We start from the raw sequence: 12908 nt of genomic DNA on the forward strand, positions 1-12908 counted from the left end.
ATACAGTATGAGCCCAGTGCAGTACGCCAGGAGGCATACATACAGTATGAGCCCAGTGCAGTATGTCAGGAGGCCTACATACAGTATGAGCCCAGTGCAGTATGCCAGGAGGCCTACATACAGTATGAGCCCAGTGCAGTACGCCAGGAGGCCTACATACAGTATGAGCCCAGTGCAGTATGTCAGGAGGCCTACATACAGTATGAGCCCAGTGCAGTACGCCAGGAGACCTACATACAGTATGAGCCCAGTGCAGTACGCCAGGAGGCCTACATACAGTATGAGCCCAGTGCAGTACGTCAGGAGGCCTACATACAGTATGAGCCCAGTGCAGTATGTCAGGAGGCCTACATACAGTATGAGCCCAGTGCAGTATGTCAGGAGGCCTACATACAGTATGAGCCCAGTGCAGTACGCCAGGAGGCCTACATACAGTATGAGCCCAGTGCAGTATGCCAGGAGGCCTACATACAGTATGAGCCCAGTGCAGTATGTCAGGAGGCCTACATACAGTATGAGCCCAGTGCAGTATGTCAGGAGGCCTACATACAGTATGAGCCCAGTGCAGTACGCCAGGAGGCCTACATACAGTATGAGCCCAGTGCAGTACGCCAGGAGGCCTACATACAGTATGAGCCCAGTGCAGTACGTCAGGAGGCCTACATACAGTATGAGCCCAGTGCAGTACGTCAGGAGGCCTACATACAGTATGAGCCCAGTGCAGTACGCCAGGAGGCCTACATACAGTATGAGCCCAGTGCAGTACGTCAGGAGGCCTACATACAGTATGAGCCCAGTGCAGTATGTCAGGAGGCCTACATACAGTATGAGCCCAGTGCAGTATGTCAGGAGGCCTACATACAGTATGAGCCCAGTGCAGTACGCCAGGAGGCCTACATACAGTATGAGCCCAGTGCAGTACGCCAGGAGGCCTACATACAGTATGAGCCCAGTGCAGTATGTCAGGAGGCCTACATACAGTATGAGCCCAGTGCAGTACGCCAGGAGACCTACATACAGTATGAGCCCAGTGCAGTACGCCAGGAGGCCTACATACAGTATGAGCCCAGTGCAGTACGCCAGGAGGCCTACATACAGTATGAGCCCAGTGCAGTATGTCAGGAGGCCTACATACAGTATGAGCCCAGTGCAGTATGTCAGGAGGCCTACATACAGTATGAGCCCAGTGCAGTACGCCAGGAGGCCTACATACAGTATGAGCCCAGTGCAGTATGTCAGGAGGCCTACATACAGTATGAGCCCAGTGCAGTATGTCAGGAGGCCTACATACAGTATGAGCCCAGTGCAGTACGTCAGGAGGCCTACATACAGTATGAGCCCGATGCAGTACGCCAAGAGGCCGACATACAGTAGGAGCCCAGTGCAGTATATCAGGAGGCCTACATACAGTATGAGCCCAGTGCAGTACGTCAGGAGGCCTACATACAGTATGAGCCCAGTGCAGTACGTCAGGAGGCCTACATACAGTATGAGCCCAGTGCAGTATGTCAGGAGGCCTACATACAGTATGAGCCCAGTGCAGTACGCCAGGAGGCCTACATACAGTATGAGCCCAGTGCAGTATGTCAGGAGGCCTACATACAGTATGAGCCCAGTGCAGTATGCCAGGAGGCCTACATACAGTATGAGCCCAGTGCAGTATGTCAGGAGGCCTACATACAGTATGAGCCCAGTGCAGTATGTCAGGAGGCCTACATACAGTATGAGCCCAGTGCAGTATGTCAGGAGGCCTACATACAGTATGAGCCCAGTGCAGTATGTCAGGAGGCCTACATACAGTATGAGCCCAGTGCAGTACGCCAGGAGGCCTACATACAGTATGAGCCCAGTGCAGTACGCCAGGAGGCCTACATACAGTATGAGCCCAGTGCAGTATGTCAGGAGGCCTACATACAGTATGAGCCCAGTGCAGTACGCCAGGAGGCCTACATACAGTATGAGCCCAGTGCAGTACGCCAGGAGGCCTACATACAGTATGAGCCCAGTGCAGTACGTCAGGAGGCCTACATACAGTATGAGCCCAGTGCAGTATGTCAGGAGGCCTACATACAGTAGGAGCCCAGTGCAGTATGTCAGGAGGCCTACATACAGTATGAGCCCAGTGCAGTTTGTCAGGAGGCCTACATACAGTATGAGCCCAGTGCAGTACGCCAGGAGGCCTACATACAGTATGAGCCCAGTGCAGTATGTCAGGAGGCCTACATACAGTATGAGCCCAGTGCAGTATGTCAGGAGGCCTACATACAGTATGAGCCCAGTGCAGTACGCCAGGAGGCCTACATACAGTATGAGCCCAGTGCAGTACGCCAGGAGGCCTACATACAGTATGAGCCCAGTGCAGTATGTCAGGAGGCCTACATACAGTATGAGCCCAGTGCAGTACGTCCAGGAGGCCTACATACAGTATGAGCCCAGTGCAGTATGTCAGGAGGCCTACATACAGTATGAGCCCAGTGCAGTATGCCAGGAGGCCTACATACAGTATGAGCCCAGTGCAGTATGTCAGGAGGCCTACATACAGTATGAGCCCAGTGCAGTATGTCAGGAGGCCTACATACAGTATGAGCCCAGTGCAGTACGCCAGGAGGCCTACATACAGTATGAGCCCAGTGCAGTACGCCAGGAGGCCTACATACAGTATGAGCCCAGTGCAGTATGTCAGGAGGCCTACATACAGTATGAGCCCAGTGCAGTATGCCAGTAGGCCTACATACAGTATGAGCCCAGTGCAGTACGCCGGGGGGCCTACATACAGTATGAGCCCAGTGCAGTACGCCAGGAGGCCTACATACAGTATGAGCCCAGTGCAGTACGCCAGGAGGCCTACATACAGTAGGAGCCCAGTGCAGTATGTCAGGAGGCCTACATACAGTATGAGCCCAGTGCAGTTTGTCAGGAGGCCTACATACAGTATGAGCCCAGTGCAGTACGCCAGGAGGCCTACATACAGTATGAGCCCAGTGCAGTATGTCAGGAGGCCTACATACAGTATGAGCCCAGTGCAGTATGCCAGGAGGCCTACATACAGTATGAGCCCAGTGCAGTACGTAAGAAGGCCTACATACAGTATGAGCCCAGTGCAGTACGCAAGGAGGCCTACATAAAAGCCTGTGCAGTACATAAGATCATTCCATCAATTTCATCAATCAAAGTCAAATTTGATTCAAAGGACCTGACAAAACAGGAGAGAAAAAAGAGGATGGAGGCGGGGGGGGTTGATGAGAGGATACAAACCTGGTTTAGGGTAGAGGATACAAACCTGGTTTAGGGTAGAGGTTACAAACCTGGTTTAGGGTAGAGGTTACAAACTGGTTTAGGGTAGAGGATACAAACCTGGTTTAGGGTAGAGGATACAAACCTGGTTTAGGGTAGAGGATACAAACCTGGTTTAGGGTAGAGGTTACAAACCTGGTTTAGGGTAGAGGATACAAACCTGGTTTAGGGTAGAGGATACAAACCTGGTTTAGGGTAGAGGTTACAAACCTGGTTCAGGGTAGAGGATACAAACCTGGTTTAGGGTAGAGGATACAAACCTGGTTTAGGGTAGAGGATACAAACCTGGTTTAGGGTAGAGGATACAAAACTGGTTTAGGGTAGAGGTTACAAACCTGGTTTAGGGTAGAGGTTACAAACCTGGTTTAGGGTAGAGGTTACAAACCTAGTTTAGGGTAGAGGATACAAACCTAGTTTAGGGTAGAGGTTACAAACCTGGTTTAGGGTAGAGGATACAAAACTGGTTTAGGGTAGAGGTTACAAACCTGGTTTAGGGTAGAGGATACAAACCTGGTTTAGGGTAGAGGTTACAAACCTGGTTTAGGGTAGAGGTTACAAACCTGGTTTAGGGTAGAGGATACAAACCTGGTTTAGGGTAGAGGATACAAACCTGGTTTAGGGTAGAGGTTTAAGGGATGGGGTTGGGTAGAGGTTTAAAGGTTAGGGTTGGGATATGAACCTGGTTTAGGGTAGAGGTTTATGGGGTGGGTTGGTTTGGGTATGGTAGACGAAACAAAACTGTTTTAGGGTAAATGTTTAGGTGGTGGGGTTGGGATATGAACCTGGTTTATGGTAAATGTTTAGGTGGTGGGGTTGGGATATGAACCTGGTTTATGGTAAATGTTTAGGTGGTGGGGTTGGGATATGAACCTGGTTTATGGTAAGGGTTTAGGTGGTGGGGACAACTTGGGATAGCTGAACCTGGTTTATGGTAAGGGCTTAGGTGGTGGGCAGTTGGGATATGAACCTGGTTTAGGTAAATGTTTAGGTGGTGGGGTTGGGATATGAACCTGGTTTATGGTAAGGGTTTAGGTGGTGGGGTTGGGATATGAACCTGGTTTATGGTAAATGTTTAGGTGGTGGGGTTGGGATATGAACCTGGTTTATGGTAAGGGTTTAGGTGGTGGGGTTGGGATATGAACCTGGTTTATGGTAAATGTTTAGGTGGTGGGGTTGGGATATGAACCTGGTTTAGGGTAAATGAATAGGTGGTGGGGTTGGGATATGAACCTGGTTTAGGGTAAATGTTTAGGTTGCACTTGGTGGATCTCTGGGAGCAGGACATTGGAGAGCTAAATAGATAATGGGAGACAAAAGTGAGGGGACAAGACTGAATCAAAGAAATCATCACAACAAAGGAATGTAGCTAGAAATGAACATCCCGACAGTGTAAACAATGACAACACCTAGGATAGAGGATAGAGGCAGGGTGCTGGGCATCCTACAACACTTAGGATAGAGGATAGAGGCAGGGTGCTGGGCATCCTACAACACCTAGGATAGAGGATAGAGGCAGGGTGCTGGGCATCCTACAACACTTAGGATAGAGGATAGAGGCGGGGTGCTGGGCATCCTACAACACTTAGGATAGAGGATAGAGGCGGGGTGCTGGGCATCCTACAACACTTAGACTGACGGGGATAGAGGATAGAGACGGGGTGCTGGGCATCCTACAACACTTAGACTGACGGGGATAGAGGCGGGGTGCTGGGCATCCTAGGGTAACAAACTTTTAGACTGACGGTTTAGGATAGAGGATACGAACCTGGTGCTGGGCATCCTACAACACTTAGACTGACGAGGATAGAGGCGGGGTGCTGGGCATCCTACAACACTTAGACTGATGAGGATAGAGGTTACGGTTTAGGGTGCTGGGTTATCCTACAACACCTAGGATAGAGGATAGAGGCGGGTGCTGGGCATCCTACAACACCTAGGATAGAGGATAGAGGCGGGTTTAGTGGTGGGGTTGGGATCCTTTAACACTTTAGGTGGTGGACTGAACGAGGAAAGAGGTGGTGGTGCTGGGCATCCAGGTTTACAACACCAGGTTTAGGAAATAGATATGAACATGGTAAATGAGGCGGGTGCTGGGCATCCTACAACACTTTAGACTGCCTGGGATAGAGGTGGTGGGGTGCTTTATGGGTTTATCCAACAACCACTTTAGACTGTTTAGGAGGATAGAGGTAAATGCGGGGTGCTGGGCATCCTACAAATGTTTAGACTGAACGAGGATTAGGTAAATCGGTGGTGGGGTGGGCATCCTGGTTTATGGTAACACTTAGACTGAACGAGGATTGTTTAGGTGGGGGCTGGGCATCCTACAACACTTAGACTGACGGTGGATAGAGGCGGGGGGTGCTGGGCCTTGGGATATGAACACTTAAAATGATGGGGATAGAGGCGGGGTGCTGGGCATCCTGGTTTAGGGTAAATGTTTAGGTTGCACTTAGACTGATGGGGAAATAGAGGGAGACAAAAGGGTGCTGGGCATCCTACAACCCTTAGACTGATGGGGATAGAGGCGGGGTGCTGGGCATCCTACAACACTTAGACTGATGGGGATAGAGGCGGGGTGCTGGGCATCCTACAACACTTAGACTGACTGGGATAGAGGCGGGGTGCTGGGCATCCTACAACACTTAGACTGACGAGGATAGAGGCGGGGTGCTGGGCATCCTACAACACTTAGACTGACGAGGATAGAGGCGGGGTGCTGGGCATACTACAACACTTAGACTGACGGGGATAGAGGCGGGGTGCTGGGTATCCTACAACACTTAGACTGACGAGGATAGAGGCGGGGTGCTGGGCATCCTACAACACTTAGACTGACGAGGATAGAGGCGGGGTGCTGGGCATCCTACAACACTTAGACTGACGAGGATAGAGGCGGGGTGCTGGGCATCCTACAACACTTAGACTGATGGGGATAGAGGCGGGGTGCTGACATCAGCGAACCGCTCGCCCACACGACTCCATGCACATGGTCCGCAGTTCTGAAGTACTGCCAAATCCTCTACAATTGTTTTCGGAGGCGGCTTATGGTAGAAAAATTTAATTTGGATTGACGTTCCTGCAGTCAGCATGCCAATTGCACACTCCAGCAAAACTTGAGACATCTGTGGCATTGTGCTGTGTGACAAAACTACACATTTTAGAGTGGCCTTTTATTGTTCCCAGCACAAGGTGCACCTGTGTAATGATCGCGCTGTTTAATCAGTTTCTTGATATGCCACACCTGTCAGGTGGTTGAATTATCTTGGTAAAGGAGAAATGCTCACTAACAGGGATGTAAACAAATTTGTGCACAACAGTTGGGCAGCATCCTTATTATCGCCTGGCGGTGTCTCGTTTAACCATCAATACGTGCTGAAAGATAATTCCTTTTTATTGTTCCCAGCACAAGGTGCACCTGTGTAATGATCGCTCTGTTTAATCAGCTTCTTGATATGCCACACCTGCACGGAGGATCTCAATTGCAAACATTATTTGTCACCTTATTACCACTCCCTAAAAGATGCTTGCAAAGTATTTCAAGATATGTGCACTCTCTAGTTGCTATTGTCATCGCAACAACTTAGTCCTTTTAAAAAAAAATTATAAACAGACTACGGATGATGTATCTACTTGACAAGCATTCCTTTCAGTAGAATTTCCTCGTTTAGCACATCTACTGTGGCAATGTACCCCACACTGTGTGAAAAGGAAACTGTTGGTGTAGAGGAGTGTCAAACTCTTTCCCACGGACGAGACGAGTGTCTGCAGGTGTTTGGTTTTTCCTTTCAATTAAGACCTAGACAACCAGGTGAGGGTAGTTGCTTACTAATTAGTGGCCTTATTAATTCTTAATGTTTTATTCGTTTCCTATTTATGTTGTCGAAAGTGCTCTCTTCATATTAAGATCAGAGGTAAAATATCCCTGGACTGTCCATGTTTAAAATGTCTAACTACATAATGTCAATCGGGGGATTGAGTTTATTTTGCCAGAAAGGTGTGGGCTGGAACCTACTGTGAGGGTTGGAAATATGCTTGGCCTATCATAAGGGTGTCTGTGTGTGCTGGAAGTAGCATTTTGCAACATAATGTGTGACTAGCGGGAAGGCTATGGCTAACCTTGGGTGTTGGCAGTTATCATGAGTTGTGGGGGAAACATACAGAACGTAGGTGTCGCAAACAAAAGACTGTCTTTTGTTAAAAACTCAAACTTGGCAATAACGGGAAACAGAGGTGTGGGCTCATAAGATATTCTGCCCAGCAACAACTACACCTGCCAACGGGAGCGCCTGTGTGTGCCAACGATAGGCTGAGTGAGTCTAAACCACGCCCAGTCTCTACTCTGATAGGCCAGCTCAGAAGCAGGAACTACTTCTGTCAGAGTACATTAGAAGAACTTTGTCAGGAACTAGTCAGTTCTCTGTACTGTCCTGCGTGGTGTTACAGTGAACCCGTATATACCAAAATGGCATTTACCATTTATTGCTTACATAATAAAGAAGTTATGGTATACAATCGATGGTTAATTTGCATTTTGTTCTGATACCAGATTCGAATTAACGCAACCGTAACACTACACAGTAGCCCTATATATGTGGGCTGGAACCTACACAGTAGCTCTATATATGTGGGCTGGAACCTACAAAGTAGCTCTATATATGTGGGCTGGAACCTACAAGTAGCTCTATATATGTGGGCTGGAACCTACAAAGTAGCTCTATATATGTGGGCTGGAAACTACACAGTAGCTCTATATATGTGGGCTGGAAACTACACAGTAGCCCTATGTGGGGCTGGAAACTATATCTATATATGTCCCACTTCCCCCTATACATATCTACTGGAACCTCCATCACTCCAGTATCCCTGTCCCCTTCCCTATATATGTGGGCTGGAACCTACAAAGTATCTACCCCACATCCCTACTCCAGTATCCCTGTCCCCTTACCCCTACAAAGCAGCCCTATATCTACCCCCATCTGGAACTCCAGTATCCCTGTCCCCATTAGCTCTATACATATCTAACCTCCATCTCTATATATGTGGGCTGGAAATGACACCTGTGGAACCTACCTATATATGTTCCCTTCCCCTACAAAGTAGCCCTATATAAACTCAGCAAAAAAGAAATGTCCTCCTGTCAACTGCTTTATACCTGTTCCATAACTTCAACCCATAAACTGATAAATATCTGGAATAATGTGTCCCCATCACAAAAGTATCAGTCAGTATCCCTGTCTACCTTCCCCTCATGGACTGCACAGATCTGCCAGTCCATCACTCTCCCAGTATCCCTGTCTCCTTCCCCCTCCGATACATATCTACCTCCATCACTCCAGTATCCCAAAGTCTCCTTCCCCCAATGGATGATATCTACCTCCATCACTCCAGACCATATCCCTGTCTCCTTCCCCCTATAAATATCTACCTCCATCACTCCAGTATCCCTGTCACCTTCCCCTATACATATCTACCTATGTGAGACATCACTCCAGTATCCCTGTCCCCTTCCTCACCACAGGCCTCACAACCACCCACTAGGAAGCCCACATATCTACCTCCATCACTCCAGTATTCCTGTCCCCTTCCCCACCCATACATATCTACCTCCATCACTCCAGTATCCCTGTCCCACCTTCCCCCTATACATATCTACCTCCATCACTCCAGTATCCCCACTGTCACCTTCCCCCTATACATATCTACCTCCATCACTCCAGTATCCCTGTACATTGTTAATATGGTACTGACCCTGTATATAGTCACCTTCCCCCTATAAATATCTACCTCCATCACTCCAGTATCCCTGTACATTTATAATATGGTACTGACCCTGTATATAGTCACCTTACCCCTCTACATATCTGCCTCCATCACTCCAGTATCCCTGTACATTGTTAATAAGGTACTGACCCTGTATATAGTCACCTTCCCCCTCTACACATCTACCTCTATCACTCCAGTATCCCTGTCACCTTACCCCTCTACATATCTACCTCCATCACTCCAGTATCCCTGTACATTGTTAATAAGGTACTGACCCTGTATATAGTCACCTTCCCCCTCTACACATCTACCTCTATCACTCCAGTATCGCTGTCACCTTACCCCTCTACATATCTACCTCCATCACTCCAGTATCCCTGTCCCCTTCTCCCTATACATATCTACCTCCATCACTCCAGTATCCCTGTCACCTTCCCCCTATACATATCTACCTCCATCACTCCAGTATCCCTGTCACCTTCCCCCTATACATATCTACCTCCATCACTCCAGTATCCCTGTCCCCTTCCCCCTATACATATCTACCTCCATCACTCCAGTATCCCAGTACATTGTTAATATGGTACTGACCCTGTATATAGTCACCTTCCCCCTCTACATATCTACCTCCATCACTCCAGTATCCCTGTCACCTTCCCCCTATACATATCTACCTCCATCACTCCAGTATCCCTGTCCCCTTCCCCCTATACATATCTACCTCCATCACTCCAGTATCCCTGTACATTGTTAATATGGTACTGACCCTGTATATAGTCACCTTACCCCTCTACATATCTACCTCCATCACTCCAGTATCCCTGTCACCTTCCCCTATAAATATCTACCTCCATCACTCCAGTATCCCTGTACATTGTTAATATGGTACTGACCCTGTATATAGTATGGTATTAACTGACCCTCTATATCTACCCCATCATCCAGTATCCCTGTCCCTTATATAGTATGGTACCCCCATACCTGATATGTCACCTATAGTATACATATCTACCTCCATCACTCCAGTATATGTATGGTACCCCTAATATCTGACCTCCATCACTGTGTATTAACTGTCCCTTCCCCCTATATAATATTAACTGACACCCAGTATCCCTGTCTGGTTCCCCCTAACATATCTACCTCCATCACTCCAGTATCCCTGTCTACCTTCCCCTGTATACATATCTACTCCATCACTCCAGTATCCCTGTATATAATATGGTACCTACCTGTATATGTCACCTTACCCCTATACATATCTACCTCCATCACTCCAGTATCCCTGTACATTTAATATGGTACTGACCCTGTATATAGTCACCTTACCTGACCCTCCATATATATCCCTATGGTATTTAATATGAGCTCTGCTAAATGACTTCTGTACCCTGTACATTGTTAATATGGTACTGACCCTGTATATAGTCACCTTCCCCTATACATATCTACCTCCATCACTCCAGTATCCCTGTCACCTTCCCCCTATACATATCTACCTCCATCACTCCAGTATCCCTGTCCCCTTGTTACATATCTGACCCTCCATATAGTATCCCTGTCCCCTTCCCCTGTACATATCTACCTCCATCACTAACTGACCCTGTCATATAGTATCTACCTCCATCACTCCAGTATCCCTGTATATAGTATAAATATCTACCTATTACCTGACCCTGTATATAGTACCTAATTGTACCCCTTCTATATATCTACCTCCATCACCCAGTATCCCTGTATATATTATATCACTCCAGTATGGTAACTGACCCTGTATATAGTCCATCCAGTATCCCTTACATATCTACCTCCATACCCAGTATCCCTATCACCTTACCCCTGTATATCTACCTCCATCACTCCAGTATCCCTGTACATGTTAATATAGTATGGTAAATTACCTGTACCCTGTACATTGTTAATATGGTACTGACCCTGTATATAGTACCGTATTAATCCTCCAGTATCCCTGTATATAGTATGGTCCATCACTCCAGTATCCCTGTCCCCTATACCCCTATACATTACCTCTGACCCTGTATCCCTGTCACCTAATATACATATCTACCTCCATCACTCCAGTATCCCTGTCCCTGACCCTCTACATATCTACCTCCATCACTCCAGTATCCCTGTATTACCCCTGGTATTAATCTGACCCTGTACTTTATAGTGTGGTATTACCCCTGACATATCTACCTCCATCAGTGTGTATTACCTGACCCTTCCCCCTATACAGTATCTATTAACTGACCCTGTATACCTATGTATCCCTGACCCTGTATATATCTACCTCCATCACTCCAGTATCCCTGTCCCCTATTCCCCCCCATATACCCTGTATCTACCCTCCATCACTCCAGTATCCCTGTCTCCTTCCCCTATACATATCTATACTCCAGTATCCCTATTATCTACCTCCATCACTCCAGTATCCCTGTCTGGTTCCCCTATACATATCTACCTCCATCACTCCAGTATGGTATTACCTGACTTCCCCTATACATATCTACCTCCATCACTGTATCCCTGTCTCCTTCCCCCCTTACATATCTACCTCCATCACCCAGTATATGTCTCCTTCCCCCTATACATATCTACCTCCATCACTCCAGTATCCCTGTCACCTTCCCCCTATACATATCTACCTCCATCACTCCAGTATCCCTGTCACCTTCCCCCTCTACATATCTACCTCCATCACTCCCTGTATGGTATCTAATCTGACCCTGTCATATACATATCTACCTCCATCTACTCCAGTATCCCTGTATATTGTTAATATGGTAATATGGTACTGACCCTGTATATAGTCACCTTCCCCCTCTACCTATCTACCTCCATCACTCCAGTATCCCTAACCTTCCCCTATACATATCTACCTCCATCACTCCAGTATCCCTGTCCCCTTCCCCCTATACATATCTACCTCCATCACTCCAGTATCCCTGTACATTGTTAATATGGTACTGAACTGACCCTGTATATAGTATGGTATTACCTGACTCTGTATATAGTATGGTATTACCTGACCCTGTATATAGTATGGTATTACCTGACCCTGTACATTGTTAATATGGTACTGACCCTGTATATAGTCTCCTTCCCCCTATACATATCTACCTCCATCACTCCAGTATCCCTGTCACCTTCCCCCTATACATATCTACCTCCATCACTCCAGTATCCCTGTACATTGTTAATATGGTACTGACCCTGTATATAGTATGGTATTAACTGACCCTGTATATAGTATGGTATTAACTGACCCTGTATATAGTATGGTATTAACCGACCCTGTATATAGTATGGTATTACCTGACCCTGTATATAGTATTAATTGACCCTGTATATAGTATGGTATTACCTGACCCTGTATATAGTACGGTATTAACTGACCCTGTATATAGTATGGTATTACCTGACCCTGTATATAGTATGGTATTAACTGACCCTGTATATAGTATGGTATTACCTGACCCTGTATATAGTATGGTATTACCTGACCCTGTACATTGTTAATATGGTACTGACCCTGTATATAGTATGGTATTAACCGACCCTGTATATAGTATGGTATTACCTGACCCTGTATATAGTATGGTATTACTTGACCCTGTACATTGTTAATATGGTACCGACCCTGTATATAGTATGGTATTAACTGACCCTGTATATAGTGTGGTATTAACCGACCCTGTATATAGTATGGTATTACCTGACCCTGTATATAGTATGGTATTACCTGACCCTGTATATAGTATGGTACTAACTGACCCTGTACATTGTTAATATGGTACTGACCCTGTATATAGTATGGTATTACCTGACCCTGTATATAGTATGGT

Source organism: Oncorhynchus nerka, linkage group LG20, assembly GCF_034236695.1.
Source record: "Oncorhynchus nerka isolate Pitt River linkage group LG20, Oner_Uvic_2.0, whole genome shotgun sequence".
Lineage (NCBI taxonomy): Eukaryota > Metazoa > Chordata > Actinopteri > Salmoniformes > Salmonidae > Oncorhynchus > Oncorhynchus nerka.